The following is a 20664-nucleotide window of genomic DNA, read 5'->3' as shown; positions in this document are numbered from 1 at the left end:
CCGTTACTACTCGCTTATATTTATTCATACCACCTGTATTTCACTATCTCTTCGCCGAACTAGTGCACCTATTAGGTGTGCTGGGGACACAAGAGACTTCTTGCTTTGTGGTTGCAGGGTTGCATGAGAGGGATATCTTTGACCTCTTCCTCCCTGAGTTCGATAAACCTTGGGTGATTGATACGTCTCCAACGTATCGATAATTTCTTGTGTTCCATGCCACATTATTGATGTTATCTACATGTTATATGCACACTTTATGTCATATTCGTGCATTTTCTGGAACTAACCTATTAACAAGATGCCGAAGTGCCAGTTCCGTTTTCTGCTGTTTTTGGTTTCAGAAATCCTAGTAACGAAATATTCTCGGAATTGGACGAAATCAACGCCCGGGTTCCTATTTTACCGGAAGCATCCAGAACACACGAGAACCGCCAGAGAAGGGGGGCAGGGCCACCACACCACACCCCGGCGCGGCCAAGGGGGGGCGCGCCCCCTAGGGTGTGGGCCCCCCAGAAGCCCTCCTGCGCCGCCTCTCCGCCTATATAAAGCCCCTGACCTAAAAACCTCGGGGCGTTCGACGAAAACCACGAAACCTTCCGCGAGCCGCCGCCATCGCGAAGCCAAGATCCGGGGGACAGGAGTCTCCGTTCCGGCACCCTGCCGGAGCGGGGAAGTGCCCCCGGAAGGCTTCTCCATCGACACCGCTGCCATCTCCACCGCCATCTTCATCACCGCTGCTGCTCCCATGAGGAGGGAGTAGTTCTCCATCGAGGCTCGGGGCTGTATCGGTAGCTATGTGGTTCATCTCTCTCCTATGTGCTTCAATACAATAATCTCATGAGCTGCCTTACATGATTGAGATTCATATGATGATGCTTGTAATCTAGATGTCATTATGCTAGTCAAGTGAGTTTTACTTATGTTATCTCCGGAGACTCCTTGTCCCACGTGTGTAAAGGTGACAGTGTGTGCACCGTGTGGGTCTCTTAGGCCATATTTCACAGAATACTTATTCACTGTTGAATGGCATAGTGAGGTGCTTATTTATATCTCTTTAAGATTGCAATATGTTTTGTATCACAATTTATCTATGTGCTACTCTAGTGATGTGTTATTAAAGTAGTTTTTCCTCCTGCATGTGTGCAAAGGTGACAGTGCGTGCACCGTGTTAGTACTTGGTTTATGCTATGATCATGATCTCTTGTAGATTGCGAAGTTAACTATTGCTATGATAATATTGATGTGATCTATTCCTCCTACATATGCATGAAGGTGACGAGTGTGCATGCTATGCTAGTACTTGGTTTAGTCTCGTTGATCTATCTTACACTAAAGGTTACCAAAATATGAGCATTATTGTGGAGCTTGTTAACTCCGGCATTGAGGGTTCGTGTAATCCTACGCAATGTGTTCATCATCCAACAAAAGTGTAGAGTATGCATTTATCTATTCTGTTATGTGATCAATGTTGAGAGTGTCCACTAGTGAAAGTGTAACCCCTAGGCCTTGTTCCTAAATACTGCTGAGTTACTACTGCTTGTTTACTTGTTTCTTTGCGTTACTACTTGCTACATTACTATCGCTTGTTTACTTGTCTCGGGCAAAGCACTTTTCTGGTGTCGTTGCCGTTGCTACTGCTTATTCATACCACTTGTATTTCACTATCTCTTCGCCGAACTAGTGCACCTATTAGGTGTGTTGGGGACACAAGAGACTTCTTGCTTTGTGGTTGCAGGGTTGCATGAGAGGGATATCTTTGACCTCTTCCTCCCCGAGTTCGATAAACCTTGGGTATCCACTTAAGGGAAACTTGCTGCTGTTCTACAAACCTCTGCTCTTGGAGGCCCAACACTGTCTACAAGAATAGAAGCTCCCGTAGACATCAAGCACTTTTACGGCGCCGTTGCCGGGGAGGAAAGGTAAAAAGGCTCTCATACTACGGTCTCGGGTAAAGTATTTTTCTCGGCGCCGTTGTGTGTGTGCTCGAAGCTATTTCCTTTAGATCCTGCAATTGCATCTTGTTGTTTCTTGTTTACACTAGTTTGGCATAATGTACAAGAGTGAGCTTCTTATTCTATTTCCTGATTTAAAACATGGATTGTTTGATGCGAAAATTAAAAAACCTATGAAATCTTCTTTGCATGCTTGGTAGTAATATTAGTATGAACACTTTGAACACCATTGTTGATAATAATATAGAAAGTTCTAAGCTTGGGGAAGCTGGTTTTCATGATCTTTTTAGTCCCCCAAGCATTGAGGAGAAAATTTTCTTTGATGATACTTTGCCTCCTATTTCGATGATGATAATGATAGTGGTCTTTTGGCGCCACCTACTATGGAGAGTAAATTTTGTTGTGATTATACTATGCCTCCTACACTTGATGAGAATAATAATGATAGCTACTTTGTTGAATTTGCTCCCACTACAACTAATAAAATTGATTATGCTTATGTGGAGAGTAATAATTTTATGCATGAGACTCATGATAAGAATGCTTTATGTGATAGTTATATTGTTGAGTTTGCTCATGTTGCTACTGAAAGTTATTATGAGAGAGGAAAATATGGTTGTAGAAATTTTCATGTTACTAAAATGCCTCTCTATGTGCTGAAATTTTTGAAGCTACACTTGTTTTATCTTCCTATGCTTGTTACTTTGCTCTTCATGAACTTGTTTATTTACAAGATTCTTATGCATAGGAAGCATGTTAGACTTAAATGTGTTTTGAATTTGCCTCTTGATGCTCTCTTTTGCTTCAAATACTATTTCTTGCGAGTGCATCATTAAAACTGCCTGAGCCCATCTTAATGGCTAAAAAGAAAGAACTTCTTGGGAGATAACCCATGTGTTATTTTGCTACAGTACTTTGTTTTATATTTGTGTCTTGGAAGTTGTTTACTACTGTAGCAACCTCTCCTTATCTTAGTTTTGTGTTTTGTTGTGCCAAGTAAAGTCTTTGATAGTAAAGTAAGTACTAGATTTGGATTACTGCGCAGAAACAGATTTCTTTGCTGTCACGAATCTGGGTCTAATTCTCTGTAGGTAACTCAGAAAATTATGCCAATTTACGTGAGTGATCCTCAGATATGTACGCAACTTTCATTCAATTTGAGTATTTTCATTTGAGCAAGTCTGGTGGCCTAATAAAATCCATCTTTACGGACTGTTCTGTTTTGACAGATTCTGCCTTTTATTTCGCATTGCCTCTTTTGCTATGTTGGATAAATTTCTTTGATCCATTAATGTCCAGTAGCTTTATGCAATGTCCAGAAGTGTTAAGAATGATTGTGTCACCTCTGAACATGTTAATTTTTATTGTCCACTAACCCTCTAATGAGTTGTTTCGAGTTTGGTGTGGAGGAAGTTTTCAAGGGTCAAGAGAGGAGGATGATATACTACGATCAAGAAGAGTGAAAAGTCTAAGCTTGGGGATGCCCCGGTGGTTCATCCCTGCATATTTTAAGAAGACTCAAGCGTCTAAGCTTGGGGATGCCCAATGCATCCCCTTCTTCATCGATAAATTATCAGGTTCCTTCTCTTGAAACTATATTTTTATTCGGCCACATCTTATGTACTTTACTTGGAGCGTCTGTTTGTTTGTTTCTATTTTTGTTTATGTTTGAATAAGTTCATCATGCTTGTGTGGGAGAGAGACACGCTCCGCTGGTTCATATGAACACATGTGTTCTTAGCTCATAATATTCATGGCGAAGTTTCTCCTTCGTTAAATTGTTATATGGTTGGAATTGGAAAATGATACATGTAGTAATTGCTATAAATGTCTTGGGTAATGTGATACTTGGCAATTGTTGTGCTCATGTTTAAGCTCTTGCATCATATGCTTTGCACCCATTAATGAAGAAATACATAGAGCATGCTAAAATTTGGTTTGCATATTTGGTTTCTCTAAGGTCTAGATAATTTCTAGTATTGAGTTTGAACAACAAGGAAGACGGTGTAGAGTCTTATAATGTTTTCAATATGTCTTTTATGTGAGTTTTGCTGCACCGGTTCATCCTTGTGTTTGTTTCAAATAAGCCTTGCTAGCCTAAACCTTGTATCGAGAGGGAATACTTCTCATGCATCCAAAATACTTGAGCCAACCACTATGCCATTTGTGTCCACCATACCTACCTATACTACATGGTATTTTTACTGCCATTCCAAAGTAAATTGCTTGAGTGCTACCTTTAAAATTCCATCATTCACCTTTGCAATATATAGCTCATGGGACAAATAGCTTAAAAACTATTGTGGTATTGAATATGTAATTATGCACTTTATCTCTTATTAAGTTGCTTGTTGTGCGATAACCATGTTTATCGGGGAACGCCATCAACTCATTGTTGAATTTCATGTGAGTTGCTATGCATGTTCGTCTTGTCCGAAGTAAGGGCGATCTACACTGAGTTGAATGGTTTGAGCATGCATATTGTGAGAGAAGAACATTGGGCCGCTAACTAAAGCCATGATTCATGGTGGAAGTTTCAGTTTTGGACAAACATCCTCAAATCTCTAATGAGAAAAGAATTACTTGTTGTCAAATGCTTAAAGCATTAAAAGAGGAGTCCATTATCTGTTGTCTATGTTGTCCCGGTATGGATGTCTAAGTTGAGAATAATCAAAAGCGAGAAATCCAAATGCGAGCTTTCTCCTTAGACCTTTGTACAGGCGGCATAGAGGTACCCCTTTGTGAAACTTGGTTAAAGCATATGTATTGCGGTGATAATCCGGGTAGTCCAAGCTAATTAGGACAAGGTGCGGGCACTATTGGTACACTATGCATGAGGCTTGCAACTTATAAGATATAATTTACATGATGCATATGCTTTATTACTACCGTTGACAAAATTGTTTCATGTTTTCAAAATCAAAGCTCTAGCACAAATATAGCAATCGATGCTTTCCTCTTTGAAGGACCATTCTTTTACTTTCATTGTTGAGTCAGTTCACCTATTTCTCTCCATCTCAAGAAGCAAACACTTGTGTGAACTGTGCATTGATTCTTACATATTTGCATATTGCATTTGTTATATTACTTTGCATTGACAATTATCCATGAGATATACATGTTACAAGTTGAAAGCAACCGCTGAAACTTAATCTTCTTTTGTGTTGCTTCATTGCCTTTACTTTGAATTATTGCTTTATGAGTTAACTCTTATGCAAGACTTATTGATGCTTGTCTTGAAGTGCTATTCATGAAAAGTCTTTGCTTTATGATTCACTTGTTTACTCATGTCATATACATTGTTTTGATCGCTGCATTCACTACATATGCTTTACAAATAGTATGATCAAGTTTATGATGGCATGTCACTCCGGAAATTATCTTTGTTATCGTTTTACCCGCTCGGGACGAGCGAACTAAGCTTGGGGATGCTGATACGTCTCCAACGTATCGATAATTTCTTGTGTTCCATGCCACATTATTGATGTTATCTACATGTTATATGCACACTTTATGTCATATTCGTGCATTTTACGGAACTAACCTATTAACAAGATGCCGAAGTGCCGGTTCTCGTTTTCTGCTGTTTTTGGTTTCAGAAATCCTAGTAACGAAATATTCTCGGAATCGGACGAAATCAACGCCCAGGTTCCTATTTTACCCGGAAGCATCCAGAACACACGAGAACCGCCAGAGAAGGGGGGCAGGGCCACCACACCACACCCCGGCGCGGCCAAGGGGGGGGCGCGCCCCCCTAGGGTGTGGGCCCCCCAGAAGCCCTCCTGCGCCGCCTCTCCGCCTATATAAAGCCCCTGACCTAAAAACCTCGGGGCGTTCGACGAAAACCACAGAAACCTTCCAGAGCCGCCGCCATCGCGAAGCCAAGATGCGGGGGACAGGAGTCTCCGTTCCGGCACCCTGCCGGAGCGGGGAAGTGCCCCGGAAGGCTTCTCCATCGACACCGCTGCCATCTCCACCGCCATCTTCATCACCGCTGCTGCTCCCATGAGGAGGGAGTAGTTCTCCATCGAGGCTCGGGGCTGTACCGGTAGCTATGTGGTTCATCTCTCTCCTATGTGCTTCGGTACAATAATCTCATGAGCTGCCTTACATGATTGAGATTCATATGATGATGCTTGTAATCTAGATGTCATTATGCTAGTCAAGTGAGTTTTACTTATGTTATCTCCGGAGACTCCTTGTCCCACGTGTGTAAAGGTGACAAGTGTGTGCACCGTGTGGGTCTCTTAGGCCATATTTCACAGAATACTTATTCACTGTTGAATGGCATAGTGAGGTGCTTATTTATATCTCTTTAAGATTGCAATATTTTTTGTATCACAATTTATCTATGTGCTACTCTAGTGATGTGTTATTAAAGTAGTTTTTCCTCCTGCATGTGTGCAAAGGTGACAGTGCGTGCACCGTGTTAGTACTTGGTTTATGCTATGATCATGATCTCTTGTAGATTGCGAAGTTAACTATTGCTATGATAATATTGATGTGATCTATTCCTCCTACATATGCATGAAGGTGACGAGTGTGCATGCTATGCTAGTACTTGGTTTAGTCTCGTTGATCTATCTTACACTAAAGGTTACCAAAATATGAGCATTATTGTGGAGCTTGTTAACTCCGGCATTGAGGGTTCGTGTAATCCTACGCAATGTGTTCATCATCCAACAAAAGTGTAGAGTATGCATTTATCTATTCTGTTATGTGATCAATGTTGAGAGTGTCCACTAGTGAAAGTGTAATCCCTAGGCCTTGTTCCTAAATACTGCTGAGTTACTACTTGCTTGTTTCTTGTTTCTATCGCGTTACTACTTGCTACATTACTACTTGCTTGTTTATCGTCCTGGGCAAAGCACTTTTCCGGTGTCGTTACCGTTGCTACTCGCTTATTCATACCACCTGTATTTCACTATCTCTTCGCCGAACTAGTGCACCTATTAGGTGTGTTGGGGACACAAGAGACTTCTTGCTTTGTGGTTGCGGGGTTGCATGAGAGGGATATCTTTGACCTCTTCCTCCCTGAGTTCGATAAACCTTGGGTGATCCACTTAAGGGAAACTTGCTGCTGTTCTACAAACCTCTGCTCTTGGAGGCCCAACACTGTCTACAAGAATAGAAGCTCCCGTAGACATCAGTGATCCACTTAAGGGAAACTTGCTGCTGTTCTACAAACCTCTGCTCTTGGAGGCCCAACACTGTCTACAAGAATAGAAGCACCCGTAGACATCAGTATCCAACTTTGAATATAAACTTGGCTCCTCTTGTCAGCCTTGGTACATGGCCCATTTACTCTCCCAAATATAGGTAAGGACACCTCGGAGCGTAACTGGCCAGTCGGTCCAAGAGACGATATAAGTTGGGCTCCTCTGCGTGTCTTGTTTCAACCTGAATAAATAGGACTTGGGCCTTTAGTCATCCAATCTGGCCCAAAGACACCTTGGTGCGTAACTGACAGGTGTGTCCCACATCTCCATGTGGGTGCGACGGGAATGCCACAAGGGACCCATGTAGGTTTGGCAGGCCCACCAACCTCTGACATGCAAGGCCCACCAACCTCTGACATATAGGGCCCACCAAGCTCTAACATGCGGGGCCACGCGTTCAGAATTGGCACATCTCCATGTGAGCCCAACGGGAATGGCACCTGGGACCCACGTAGGCCCGACATATTATGTAGGCTCACCAAGCTTTTACATGAGGGTCCCACCCAGTTATGACAAGATAGGCTCACCAAGCTCTGACATGTGGAGCCCACCAAAGCTATGACATGCGGGGCCATGCCACATGTACATGTGGGCCCGAAAAGAATGGCACCTGGGACCCACGTAGGCCCAACATATTACGTAGGCTCACCAAGCTCTGATAGGTGGGGCCATTAAGCTCTGGAATGCTGGGCCCACCAAGCTCTGACATGCAGGTCCACCAAGCTCTGACATGCGGGGCCAGGCGTCAAGAATTGACGGCAGGGATACACTTGTGATCACACGTGCGCAAAAAAATAGCATGGCACCTGACATGTGGAGCCCCTGTTGGTGGTACTAACAGGTCTGGTCCACTTTGCATGTTGGGAGGTTGTCGGAACATGCGGCCCCACACAGGAGGATCCTATCGGTACCTGACATGCGGGCCTGAGTGTTGCATGTCAGGTACATGTGTGCATACATTAGTTGTGTCCCCTTACAAATATGGGTCCTACTGTTGTAAGCCTTGGACTGTTGTGCGGGCAGACACAAAAGTACGTCAACAGAAGCGTGTAGAAGGTGGGTCAGGTGTGTCCAGCGGCCCGAAGTACAGCTGTTGTGACGCCCCACCACCCCCCACGTCCCCGAGTCCGCAGTTCGGGCCGCCCACCTCCCGACGGTCATTTCTGGACAATCGTGATGTTTAGAGCTCGTCCGTCACGATTTTTTGGGGCCGACCGGCCCAAAACGCCATCTGTGATGCAAAAACGCGGTACCGTCACAGAAAAAGACATTCGCTGATAGATTTCTCAAACATCAGCCATCTACCGTCATTGATGCCCCAGTTGTTTGTAGTGCATCAGATCCACATGCAGTAAACGCTCGGATGAGATGGCAAGGAGCAATGTTGGATATGCAGAAAGCTTGGGAGATCTCGCCGAGTTACTCGACAGGGTATCCTTCAGATCGGCATCGACAATCAGCAGCAACGCGTCGGATCGGGTGTTGCGGCACCCGAGGACCGAAAGCATCGACAACGTGGGCAACGACACCCGCGACAACGCAGATTCCAGAATAAGGAAAGCTTCTTCATACCCAAGTTTTTGTGCCAACAAAGACTACTTAGCGCGTTATCAGGTGTGCATGGTGATGTTAAATCGGGTCGACGGAGAACTAGAGGACGTATCTGATGAAGAAGAACGAGATGAGTATGGAAACTCAAAGTTTGATTCTACTCACCCCAATTTGGAAAGGCATCTATGTACAACAATCGAGCAGTGGTCACCACTCGAGAACGCTAACTGAACCAACACTTACGGTGGAGCCAATGTCGGCAATGGAGCTAATGGAGGTGCAACCGAGACTCCAGACGCTGATGCGGCGCGCGGTCTTTGGAGACCTCTAGTAGAGCTCTCACGCGAAGCATGGGACAAGGCAAAAGCTGCTATCGCATGTGGAGATTTGTTGGATGAAGATGCAACTCGAGAAGAACTCATGGCATACAGGTACTTGCTTTACAAGGAAAAAAAAGGAACTAAGGAGGTTGAGAGTAGAACTAGATGAGAGGAAGGAAAGAGCCGATGCATCCATCCGTCGGCGCGGAGAGTTGAGTTCCACATGAAACGAAAGCGTGGGATCAAGAGCCACAGCAGTAGCAGCGGGAAACTGCAACCAACGAACATCATTCCGGTTGAACAGGGATACCAGAAGACGAACGATGACAGATGATAGAGAACTCTACGCATCGCTTATGACCTATGACTCAAGAGGAAACCTACACCTGACAACACAGAAACTGTTTTTGATAAAAACTCAGCCATAAGATGGTCTGCGAGCACATGTGCACAAAACCTTGATCGCGGGACTAAACATTGTCGGGCAGCACCTGAAGAATACCCCACGCCGTCAAGAGAGTCCTCGGCGGGAAGGACCGTCAGGTCGAAGTAATGCTGTAGGACATGATGTAGCAACTAAAAGTGCATGGAGCCCCCATGTGTAGTTTTGCAAACTAATGACAATCCCTATGGACTAATGTTTGCATTGAGTTATATTGTAGGAGTTGTCCATAGGCAATGCTTGAACCATATGTTGGCTTCAATGTTGCAATAATAAGAAATTGTTGAAGAATATCAAGTGTCAAGCATGTCTTCAATATGAAGATGAAGTGAGCACTCAAGTTTAACTTCAAGACATACACATGATGAAGAATGAATAAATGAAGTGCAAGTTCAAAATGATCATGGATATGTGAAGAGGCGCCAAAGAAGAAGCTCTCCCATGGTGGATTATCGGGGAGCCATCCACAAGACTTCTTCAAGCAAGCACTATCAAGAAAGGTGTTCCATCTTGTTGCGGTCAAGATCGTCATCATTGAGCTCAAGAGGAACGCGTAAGGTTAAGGTTTGCTCTTGATAGGGTTTCTTTCTTATCGGTCTCATGGTGTAGTTGGATACCGGTTTATAGTTTAGCTATTGTACTATCAAGAGGGCTCTCGAGTGAGTAACTTGATCGTATCCTTTGGAGAGCTCAAACCTTTGCATCCTTGCATCATATTTCTTGGTTGTTATTTGGATCTTATCCATGTGATTTTTTAGATCTTGTTCTTATTCTCATGGCAAGCTCTAGTTCACCTTGAATGGTTTTTTCATGGGAAACTTGTTGCATTTTTTAGGTTGAAGGTTTTACCGGTATGTCTTTTTTAGATAGGTCAAACCTTTCATCATTTATTTATATCCTCCCTTTCTTTACTATTATGGTTCCTGCATGATCATGTAGACCTTTTTACTAGCTTCGAAACGAGCCTAAGCTCATCAAAATTGGAGTCCGGATGCTCAAGTTATGGTCTTTCTCGTTTTGTTGTTTCTGTCAGTTTTCAGGGGGCGGAATATCCGGCCCTAGTGGGGGCGGATTTTCCAGGGCCAGATTATCCGGGGGGGGGGGGGGGCAGATATTTCAAAATATCCGGCCCTCGAAAAATGGCTAAGAACCTAAGGAAAAAATACCTCCTTGGATACCCCCAGATATTTGGCCAGATATTTCATCCCAGGGGTGGATATTCCGGCATGGGGCAGATTTTCTGTCTTGAGATGACCCAAACGGACATATTTTTAAGGGGACCTATAAAAGGCCCCCTTCTTCCTCCTTGGGCTGGTCACTACTCACATTCTCTCTCCTTGATTGTTGTTCTTGAGTATCTTGCTCTTTCTCTCAATCCCTCCATGATTCTTGCTCCCATATGAGGGAAAAGAGAGAGAGAAGATCTAGATATGCATTTCCACCAATCAATATCATCTCTAAGTGAGGGGAACACACTAGATCTAGATCTTGGAGTTCTGTGTGCTCTCCTATTTGTTATTCTTCTCTTATTCCCCCAATAGCTTTTGTAGCTTTGTTGGAATTCGAGAGAGAAGGATTTGAGCATCTTTGTGGTGTTCGTGCCATTGCATTTGGTGCATCGGTTTGAGCTTTCCAAGAAGATTCATGGTGGTGAAAGCAAGAAGGTTGTTACTCTTGGGTTCTTGGAACCCTAGACGGATTCCAATCCTTTGTGGTGATTTGTTGGGAGCCTCCAATTAATTTTTGGATGTGTGCCCAACCTTTGTGTAAGGCCCGTTTTTCTCCTCAAAGGAAATCCCTTAGTGGAACCGTGACCTAGGCCTTTGTGGCAAGGGTCACCGGAGAATAAGGTGATGCCTTCGTGGCACTCAGTGTGTGGTGTGACTACCGCATCTTGGGGTGAGACCTTTGTGGCGTTGGTGTGCATCGAGCAACCAGACCTCAAGGTGAGGCCTCTTGTGGAGTTCGGGAGCACTAAGTCACCGCACCTCTCCAACGGAGATTAGCACTTGCAAGAGTGTGAACTTCGGAATAAATCATCGTCTCCCGTGTGCCTCGGTTATCTCTATACCCGAGCTCTTTTCTTATGCACTTTACTTTGTGATAGCCATCGTACTTGAAGTTATATATATTGCTATCACATAGTTGGTTGTATTGATTAGCATAAGTTGTTGGTGCACATAGGTAAACCATAGTATATAGGCTTTTGGGCTTGACAAAATAAACGCTAGTTTTATTCCGCATTTGTTAAGCCCATCTCGTAAAAGTTTTAAACCGCCTATTCACCCCCTCTAGGCGACATATGTGTCCTTTCAGCAGCACCAAACAACTGCACCCGACAGGAAGTGGTTACGCCAGACGCTCCTGCCCATCAGGTAACACCAACATGCCGTCACAACAGTTCTCGGCAAGATGTAGAACCCAAGAGTTTGAGATCTCCGTGACAACCTCAAGCAATCGCCAGAAACCATGTTGATGCCAGGAACGACATTACACAGAGTCGAGTCAACAGGGCTCATGCCGAGAGGACAAGTTGACAAAGGTATGAGCAAGATGAGTACTGTGATGATTCTGAAGAAGAAGAAGAAGAAGAAGAAGACGATGATGATGAGCTTCACGGAGCCGTATGCTTCTCTCGTCGTGTTAGTAAGACTGACACTCCAAAGGGATTCAAGCTCCCTACAGACAAGATAAAGTATGTGGGGGTCCAAGAACCCGAAGCATGGATAGACGATTACCTGCAGACCATCAAAGTGCATGGAGGCACTAAGGCTACCGCAACGCAAAGTTTACAGCTTTTCCTGAGCGGACCCACAAGATCTTGGCTTTGGAAGTTACTAGAAGGATCATAGAGAATTGGGATGACCCGCATCATCAGTTCATTTGAAACTTTAGGTCAACTTTCAAACGTCCAGCTTCAATCGAAGAGTTCCAGAAGTGCATGCAGAAAACAGGTGAATCAATGCGTTCGTATCTTCAAATGTGGAGCACGATCAAGAACTCAGCTGAAAACATCTCCGATGAGTGGGCAATTGACGCGTTTAATAACGGGTTACGCCGCATAGACTTTGTAAGCTGGGAAGAGCGTGGGCAAGGAAAGTAGGAGAGTTGATGGACCTACCAAGTGGGCTAATGGCGAGGACGTAGCTAGCCATAAACGGGCGAGGTCACCCGAAGAAGATCAAGTGAGACGTGGAAACGATCGCATGCGACGGACAAGAAACTACGGCGACTATGATCAACCTGCGCAAGTCCTGGCCGGCTTCACGATCAAGGGAGATAGAAGAGATGATTACCATAACAACGGATATCGAGGAAGCAACCAGGACGAGCCAAGCTCCAGTAGGCAGGCGCATAAGTCTAGGCCCAAGTTCGAGCCGCAGCTTGAGATGACAGAAGAGCAGATGCTTAACGCACCATCCAGTATGCACTACTACATCAATGATGAAGGACGCAGACAGTCGAATCATTTGTTGAAATACTACAGAACTTTTCAGCTAATGCTACCAGTCTTCGGAAGATCAAATCAAAATGCTCCAAGAAAAGGTTTTGTTGGGGCGCCTAGGTCGAGTGCTCTCAATGCACCCCCTCCGCCACCACTACCTCCACAAAATCTGTTGCTGGTGATACAAGCTGCACCGGCAAATAATAATAGGGATTTCTATTTTCGTGCCCCTGCTTCGTTAGTTGTACTCAGTTTTCCCCAGCTCGTTAGTTTTTCCTCAGCTTTCCCCTCCCTCTAGTTTGAAACCCCTCGAAGACGCGGGTTGCCGTCGGGTCAGAGGCCTTACCGTTACCGTCAGGTCAGTTCCTCTCTGACCGTCTTGTGCTGACGGGTAGCCATCCATCTACCGCTGACGCGTGGGCCGTTTTATTTCCTGATTGTATACGCGGTGCTGCCAATGACAAATGTGGCCGCTCTTAGCCATCCATCTACCGCTAATGCGTGGGCCGTTTTATTTCCTGATTGTATACGCGGTGTTGCCAATGACAAATGGGGCCGCTCTATGGGGCTGCCGCAGCCAATGACCAGTGGGTCGTCTATTTATTTATAGAAAATTAAATATTGCCGCTCTGTGGGGCCTCCGCAGCCAATGACCGCTGTGGCAGGTGACTATTTTCGCAGCTTAATCTAAAGTAACTCTTATGCTAAACATTGTGCATCCCGACGTTGACCTAGCAGTGGCGGCGAGCATAGCCGTTCGACCATGCCGATATTGGCATCGGCATCGGCATCGTTTGGAGGATGTGGTGCTCGAATAATAGTGGAAATGCGATATTATTTTTTACATAATATATAGAAAATAGCTAGATCTCTAAATCGATGCATATGAAGCTACATATATATTCTTGGTCATAATCCCCTTGTCTAAAGGGGATGGATGCATGGCTTCAAGTCGCCGTCGCTTTCATCGTCAGTATCTTCGTCGTCTGAGTAGTAGTACCTCCTGCACATTGTTCCGTCGAACACCTTCACTGTGAGCACATCATCGCCTTCATATTTGAAGTGTAAGTGGCAGCCGAAATCCACACCGTGCGCGATGGCGAATTTCTCCCAGCCCTTGTCGAGGTACATCCGGCCTTGTCCGTCAAATAGGACCTCCACGGTCCAGAGACGAGGACCGCAGTCAGCTGCTCGCAGATACACCTTAGGCTGGCTCCTGGCCGTTAAGATAGTCCGCAAACCTTTTTGGGAGTTCCTGCAAAGAGATCGAGCGCCGATCGTTTGAAATTAAAGGTTTTTTAGAACATGCCCATAATTAATCACATGCATCATATATGTGGGAACGCGTACGTACCTTCTTGACCAAAGGGTCTTCATAGACGACGATGAAGAACTCCTCTATGATCAATGGCAGTGTTGACGGTGGTGGTGGCAATGATGATGATCCACTTCCCCTTCCCCTTCCCCTTCCCCTTCCCCTTCCCCTTCCCCTTCCCCTTCCGGTCCGCGTCCGAGACGTGGAAGCCATGGCAATGGATGATCAAGTGTATGTGAACAAAGAAGAGAGAGGCAGAACCTATTGACACAAGGGATGGCCGTGTGGGTGTTTATAAGGGAGAGATGACCGTTGTAGGGGTTTATACACAATAAAATAAGGAGGAGGTGAACGTTGGTGGGGGTTTACACAATAAATTAAGGAGGAGATGACCGTTGTGGGGGTTTACACAATAAATTAAGGAGGAGACGACCGTTGTGGGGGTATATATCTCAACAAAAAAGTAATGCGGACTATCTTGACGGAAATGGAACTTCGTGATATAGTTTATCATTTTACCGTGAAAAGTAATGCCTAAAAGAAATGGTAATTCGTGATAGTTTATCATTTACCGTAATGGCTACAACAAATCGTTGATGGTTTATCATTTTTTGCGTGAAAAGTAATGGCTACAAGAAATGGGTGATGGTGTATCATTTTTTGCGTGCAAAGTAATGGCTACAACAAAATCGGTGATGGTTTATCTTTTTTGCTTCAAAAGTAATGGCTACAACAAATCGGTGATGGTGTATCATTTTTTGCGTGAAAAGTAATGGCTACAACAAAATCGGTGATGATTTATCGTTTTTGCGTGAAAAGTAATGGGTACAAGAAATGGGTGATGGTGTATCATTTTTGTGCGTGAAAAGTAATGGCTACAACAAATCGGTGATGATTTATCGTTTTTTGCGTGAAAAGTAATGGCTACAAGAAATGGGTGATGGTGTATCATTTTTTGCGTGAAAAGTAATGGCTACAACAAAATTGGTGATGATTTATCGTTTTTTGCGTGAAAAGTAATGGGTACAATCCCTACAAGAAATGGGTGATGGTGTATCATTTTTTTGCGTGAAAAGTAATGGCTACAACAAATCGGTGATGGTTTATCATTTTTTGCGTGAAAAGTAATGCCTAAAAAGAGTTTATAATTTAGCTCATGAAAAATAATGCGAGAAAACCAAACTTTGCGTGAAGCTAACGAGACGACGAGAGAGAGAGAGGGTGGTGGCCCCGACCGGAGAGAGAGATAGGGGTTATCCTGCCCGTTAGATCATACGATCAACGGTCGGCGGGCACGATCCGCGTGACATGGGCTAGACCAATCGGGGCAATGTTGGGCGTCGGTGAGAGTTTGTGAAGGGAGAGGGCAAAGCTGAGTAGTATCAAGAAACCAAGGGCAAGTGAGTAGTAAACGAGACTAAGGGATTCAAATATGAGATTTAAAAAATGGAAAATGCGTGTTTTGTACAATGAAACCCATCTTGGCCTACCTCAAACTATTTGCAATACAAATCTACATGAGTGTGAAAATTATGGCCTCATTCGGACAAAGTATGTTTTGGGGAAAGTCTGTTTTGGGTAGGGCTTATTATGGAAAACCATGCACCTTCATAGCTACTAGGTGATTTGAGAAGTGGCAATTTGTGGTGAAACTTGATTTATCTATGATTTATCTATGATTTGAGAAGTGGAAATTTGTGGTAAAGACTCCATGAGTAAGTGTCACTCTTTTTCGGAATTTTTGCACATTAAATAACTCATTTAACTAGTTAATCCCATTTGTTGACTCTCTGTTGACCAGCCACTTGAGGGTAAAACTGAGTATATTACACTAGCCGATATTAGCACTCAAGGAGAAAACTGAGCACACAAAAAATGCTAGTATATGACTCGGGGGTGTACCCGAGAATATCTAAATTTCCGGGGTTAGACCCGAGGACGCGTGTTGCGGTGAGAAGTGGAAGACGTGCCATTGTTGACGCGTGTCGCGGTGCAGACGTGCAAATAGTGGACGCGGGTCGCATTTAGGACGCGTAAGCCCCTCCCTCCCTCCCTCTGCACACAGTCGTCTCATTCTCGCTCACGCACGAAACCACCCCTCTCACGTCCCATCAACTTCTCCAAATCGAAAAAACCCCAACCTCCGTACGCACGCTACCCTGCCGGCGATGGAGAAGAAGAATGCACCGGCGGCCGTCGTCTCCGAGCCCGTCGCCTCCGAGCCCGTCGCCTCCGCGCCCGTCGCCTCCGCGCCCGTCGCCTCCGCGCCCGTCGCCGCCGAGCCCGTCGCCGCCGAGCGCGTCGCCTCCGAGGGCGGCACATCCAAGCGCGGCGCCTCCGTGAACTGGGCCTCTCTCTCGGCTGATGGACCACTTCACAAGAGCGGCCAATGCTTAGCGGCGAACGAGGAGTACGCCGACACCTACTGCGCTATGAGGCAAGTACGTAGAAATTGGCGCTCGGGTTTGCCCGAGCCCGACGTGCACACTGGACCGAATGGATCATGCTACACCACGCCCTTCCACGCGTCGCTGAGTTCACCTTCCTCCAACTCGGCACATCACGCTACGTCACCATAGATCTATCGGACGTTCATACAAGGTTCAAATTCCTCCATATCTACCTTTTTTATTTTCAATCTTAAACACATCTTAGTGCTGAATGTTATCTTCATCAATATATTTTAGATACTACTTCGTCGGCTTTTGCCGTGGTGTCATCGTGCTTGCCGAGAAGAACCCGCCGCACAAGATACGGCTGCTGAACCCACTCACAAAGAAATCGAACACTATGTTTGAGGCGCAGATGCCATCTGTTTTTCTGAAATCAGTCGTTGTTATCAAATCCCCGACTATGGTCTTCGTTGCCGCACATTACCCGCCGGAAATTGGTTGGGTCGATGAGAGCACTCCAACTAAGGATATAAATGAAGAATGGGGAGAAGGAAGATTTTCGATCAAGAACCATTGTACGCGTTGCATTACCCCGTTCAATGGTGAAGCTGTATGCGGTAGCTGCGGACAATTTTGAGATCGGAAGAATAGTGTGCACCAATGTACGGTTGCGGCGAGCGCGCGAGCACTTGTCAAGATGGAGACGAGTAATTTCATTTCCGGAACTTGGACGTCGAAGTTCTACCTTGTGAAGTCGGATGGTGATCTGCTGCTTGTGTTGTTGGTCGGCGAGGCTTTGGCGGGCAAACCATTGGTGTACCGTGTGGACACTCAGAGCCGCTCTCTCCATCCGGTCGAGTAACATTGGCGATAATGCCTTCTTCGTGAATTATATCCGGTGTATCTCCGTCGACACCGAGTGTACCCGACACTTCGACTGGCAGCATCTACTACACGGATTTGGGTTATATCGAGAGTACTCTCATGATACAAAGGCACGGGATGAGTGGCCACTACGTGTGGATAGAATAGGACTCTACGGCATGAGAAATGAACACGAGGCCATACCGTTTGGAGGATGTATTGGCCGCACACTTGCGGACGGAAGGAGTTCAATGAATATTTCCTTGGGGAAATGCACGAATGGAGGGAGGAAGAAATATATGGGGAGGAATGAAGAACAAATTCATTCATCCTAATCTTCTTATTGTCCATACATTGCGTGCGTCTTGTATATTTTTCAGCTTAGTTTGTCGTGAACATTAACAACGTTATTGCTCGCTTTTGGCTGCTGTATGCGGTTTATGTATTATACTTAGTTTTGTGATTATGCTTGTTGTGAATTTATCATATACTAGCTTCTAGATTTGCTACTAGATTTGCTGCCATATTGGGCAAAAAACGAGGGCCAAAAGGCATAAATAACCCCAGAGATTTGCTACTAGATTTGCTACTAGATTTGCTGCCATATTGAAGAAAGACAGAAATAGAAGCTTCTCTAGATTTGATACTAATTTGGTGAAAAAGACAGAGAGAGAAAGAGGGGAAAAGGTGCTCTTAAAAATGCCAATTTGGGCCGAGAGAGACAAAACACAGCTCCTGCTCACGTGCAACCAAGCGCTTCTCGTCCTGTCCCACGCGGTCCATTTCTACCAGCCCCACGCGACGCGGCCCCACACGACCCGGCCCCACACGTCGCGGCCCTAGACGACGCGGCGCAACACGTCAGCACAGAACGTCCAAATAAACGGATTCCTTCCGTCTGAGCTCCTTCTGCGGGTTTCAGACATAGGCTTGGGGAAAACTGAGGAAAAACTAAGGGGCTGGGGAAAACTGAGTACAACTAATGACCCGAGGGCACGAAAATAGAAATCCCATAATAATAATCCACCAAATGGTTACACCGGTTCCAGAGTAGAAGTAAACATGATATAGAAGAGCAAGCCACATAATAGACAACAGAAGATAATAACCCGCCAAGTCAACCTCGTGATCCAAGCGCCCCCGTCCACGCCGGAGTATGTCGCCTGGTCCAATCAGTACATCGGGTTTGGAAAGGAGGATCACCCTTACAAGATACCTTTACTAGGTCACTTGCCATTGATACTCGATGCTCGGATCGGCGGGTATGACTGTAGCCGAGTACTCCTCGATGCAGGGAGTGACATTAATTTGATCTACGCAAAAACATTGAGAGCAATGCACATCCCTCTCACAAGTATGACGCCCTCGGATACTGGGTTTCATGGCATAATTCCAGGAAACCAGAGATTCCCTTGGGAAATATTTGGGTTGATGTAGTCTTCGGGACCATGGAAAACTTTAGAAGAGAAAAGCTAGAGTTCGAAGTCATGGATTTCCATCACAGTATCATGCGATACTAGGCAGGCCTGCATATTTCCGGTTCATGGAGGTCTCTCACCACGCATACCTCCTCTTGAAGATGCCAGGACCCAATGGAGTTATCACTGTCAAAGGAAACTTTGCTCGCTCTGACGCGTGCAATAGGGAATTCCATAAAATAGCAGAAACCTTCGGGATGCGCGCAAAATTCTTACAAATCCAGATCACAATCGATCATGAGGTATCCCCAGATGTACGTCGAGCTTTACCCGATCAAGTATTCGATGCGGACGAGGACACGAAGAAAGTAAAAATTCACCCTTCTGACTTGACGAAGTCAAAATACGTGTCCACAGCCCTTGATGTCGCAGAGGAAAAGGCTCGTCGAGTTCCTCCGTGAGCGCTGGGAAACGTTCGCTTGGTGTCCTGCGGACATGACATGTGTCCCTAAGGAACTCGCCGAGCACGCACTAAACATATATATATCTTGGAGAAAGACTAGTCACACAATCACTCTGATGGTTCTCAGAGCCGAAGCGCAAAGCAATATCAAAGGAGCTTCATCGACTGAAGGACGCCAAGTTCATGCACAAAATCATGGACACAACTTGGGTGGCCAATCCAGTGTTGGTACCAAAAAAATACTAATGGAGAGCGCATGTGCATTCATTTCACGTGGTACCAAAAAAATACTAATGGAGAGCGCATGTGCATTCATTTCACGGATCACGGCAAATAGTGCCCAAAGGATCACTTTCCCACCCCGCGAATCGATCAGATAATCGATGCAACAGCCGGGTGTGATTGCCTTTCCTTCTTGGATGCATACTCTAATTATCACCTGATCAGATTGAAGGAAGAAGACCAGGAAAAAAATGGCGTTCATCACACCCCTACGGTCTATACCGCTACCAGAAAATGCCCTTCGTGTTGAAAAACGCGGGTGTTACCTACCATCGGATGATGCAGAAGTGCTAGAGAGAAGATCGGGGAAACATACAAGTATACAACGACGACGTGGTCATCACCACATGGTAATGAGATTCATTAGTCAACTATGTACGTGAAACGTTCGACAAACTCGATAGGTTCCGGCTTAAACTCAATCCGTAAAAGTGTTCCATTGGTGTCCCAGCAGGGCAACTCCTCGGATTCTTGGTTTCAGCAAGACGAATTGAAGAAAACCCTAAAAATATTCAAACTATACTCACAATGTACTTTGATGGATCCAAATGTTTGGACGGCGCAGGAGCTGGTGTGGTGTTGAATCACCGCAAGGAAACAAGATGAGATATGTTCTACGGATGAGCTTTGCAAACGCATCCAACAACGAAGTAGAATACGAGGCCTTGTTGCATAGTGTGCGTATGGCAAAAGCATGAGGTGCGACTCGTCTCACAATCTTCTTCGACTCCAACCTCGCAGTCAAGCAAGTCATGAATCAATGTGATGCCATAAGCGACAATATGATAGCATACCGATATATGTACAGCAGTCTCGGGGGATTGTTTGATGGATACGAAGCCTCACACATTAGTAGATCAAGCAATGAGGAAGCCGACATGCTTGCAAACATCGGGTCGCAGTGCTTACTACACTACAAGAAAAGTTCTGATAGACAACGTCTCAAAATCGTCCGCTAAGGGTATTTTCGTGCCATGGGCTAACCCGTGATATGGGT

The sequence above is a fragment of the Lolium rigidum genome, chromosome 7 (genome assembly GCF_022539505.1).
Source record: "Lolium rigidum isolate FL_2022 chromosome 7, APGP_CSIRO_Lrig_0.1, whole genome shotgun sequence".
In the NCBI taxonomy this organism is placed as follows: Eukaryota; Viridiplantae; Streptophyta; class Magnoliopsida; order Poales; family Poaceae; genus Lolium; species Lolium rigidum.
The sequence above is the reverse complement of the archived record's forward strand: the minus strand, read 5'-3'. Positions refer to the sequence as shown.